This window comes from Cucurbita moschata, unplaced genomic scaffold, assembly GCF_002738365.1.
Source record: "Cucurbita moschata cultivar Rifu unplaced genomic scaffold, Cmos_1.0 Cmo_Scf00007, whole genome shotgun sequence".
Lineage (NCBI taxonomy): Eukaryota > Viridiplantae > Streptophyta > Magnoliopsida > Cucurbitales > Cucurbitaceae > Cucurbita > Cucurbita moschata.
The window spans coordinates 5,670,321-5,672,847 of NW_019268523.1; positions in this window are offsets into that span (position 1 = coordinate 5,670,321).

Consider the following 2,527-nt stretch of genomic DNA (forward strand, 5'->3'; position numbering starts at 1 on the left):
AAAAAAAAAAAAAAAAAAAAAAAAAAAAAAAAAAAAAAAAAAAAAAAAAAAAAAAAAAAAAAAAAAGGTTTTGTGATGTCCTTAACATGTATTTTTGACCACCTAAGTTAAGGAATGCTCGCATCCTATTATGTCCTAGCGATCTCTACAAGTATTACTTGCCTAAAGTCTATGTGGTTACTTACTTGAATGATGTTTACCTTCTTGAGCCAGCTATTCACGTGTTTGGAGCTCAAAAATTTTATGGAATTTCTCTCGTAGATCCTAATTCAAGCATAATTATGTTAATATCAAAGTCAAGACAAAAAACTGACAAACGGAGGTCGAACGAACAAAATGAGACTCACATGTGCTTACACACGTCGGGAAAGGCTTTTCACGTGCAATTTCACGCATGGAAGTTTTTTGTAGATCTCGGATACTCATTGAGTCATTGGATCAGGTTCAGGTTGCATTTTTTGTTAGGTTCCAAGGTTAACGAGTTGCACACGCAAGCTTTTGATCGAATCCAGGTTCAGGGATCGGGTTAACCTACATGCATGTCACAATTAGTAGCTGAACGATTCTATCTGCTCAGCATTTGCCACTTGTTCTATTGAGCTTCAGACTCACTACTGCCAACGTCGTCTAACGCGTGCCTTCTCCCTTTTTTCCAATATTCAATATTTTAGAAATACGATGAGGTTTCTATCACCTATCTAATTTCGTCTAAATTTTGTAACTTCTTACGGGTACACAAAGGTATTTTCTCTTAAGTTTATTTTAGCCACAAAAAGAAATAATAAAGTGTAAAGTCCGTCAAGAATTTAAAACTTAAGAAATTTACCATTTCTTTAAATTCAATGAAATAAATTTACCATTTCTTTAAATTCAATCAAATACTACCTTTAGATCTCATTGAACTCTAGCTTCCTATATGAATCTTGGGTGAAATTCCCCCAATATGAACCCAGTAAAAGTTTAGAACTTAATTTCAAGAAACGAAATTAGAAAAAATGAGATGCTTGCCTACGCTTCATTCATTCTTGATGGATTTGAATGGTAACACCCGAGCCGCAACACATACATAACTCTTACTTTAATACCTTAAATTTGGAAATTTTTTTATTTTATTATTGACATAGAGGATGAATCTCAAGTGCAGAAAGAAAAAAAAATGCTTGAGAAGCATCAGGGAACCTTGGAAAAAAAATTCAATATTTATCAAATTAAGAAAAATTTAGATAAAAATCCAATCGGACAAAAAAGGTAATTTTTTCTACCTTATAATGGGAGGGGTGTGGGATGGCTAAAACAAAGAAGAGAGAGGAAGGGAGAATTTCCTTTTCTGTGGAAGGAGGAAAAAGAATAAAGTAATGAGGAAGCCAATCCGACACTTTAATGAAAAATTTGGCAAAAGATCTATCTCTAGTCCTAGTAAGAGGATTGATGAGTGTCAGTTTTTATTGTAGGATCGTTCGATTTGTCTACGATGTTCGAGGAAAGGATTCTTACAAGTTTTGTGTTGAAACTCGACCATGATTTGTTTTAGAATTAGATTTGAGAGATTTATAATTTCAATAACAAATATATTTTTTCCAAAATTTGAACTCAATTATTATGGTCTCTATCTTCCTAAAAATTAAAAAAAAAATAGCATCCAATTGGTTGATTCGAGATCTTTATTTTTCGTGAAGAAACCAAGTCATTTCTAGTTAACGATTGGAAGATAAAAAGCAATAAAAAAAAAAAAAGATTGAAATGCGTCGCTCAACGAAATCTAGAAAAATGTACGTTGGAAGAATCGACTGTGGATACACCTGGCGACGAGAGAGAAGCGTATTAGCAAAAAGTTGAAATGTATTACAACGTGGCAGGAATGACGGGTCAACCAATCAACGAGGACATGTTGTGAGACACCACTTTACTCGCTAAACCGCACACGACCCAGTCTACCCTCTGTAACTCAAACAGTACTAAAGAACTGGAGTTCGATCCGCATGCCCAAAATCCCACCCGACCTGTTCACTAACAAATGACACGCGTCCGGCGACTGTACCTCCGCCAGACGTGTGGTAAACGCGCGTAGAGAACATCTTTTGTGCTTGAATATCGCATGGTATGCGCACGTAGAAAACTTCTTTGGTGCTCGAAAAGCACGTGAGCGCGTGTATGTTCTTTCTTTTTGTCCTGTAATCTAGCTCGAAAAGATGAAAATCTACGAAGCAGTACTTGTATAATTCGCTGGCTTATGAATTCATGCAAGTAAAATTAATCCTAGGTAGCTAGTCTTGATTAACAACTACCTAGGAAACTTACTAAGAGTGAAAACATTCTTGCTAGTTGTTGAAATTTCTTGTCTTATCCAGTATACTGTCTTGATATACTTTACTACAGTGGATGAGATGTTTATTTATCAGCACTCTGAGTGCTGGATGGATGTTATCGCCCCATTGAGCATGTGTGACTCCTGGTGAATGATTGTGTGATCCCTCCCTTTGGAGAATAAGCAACAGAATCGAGTTAAGTCTAGGGTAAGAACGTAGAT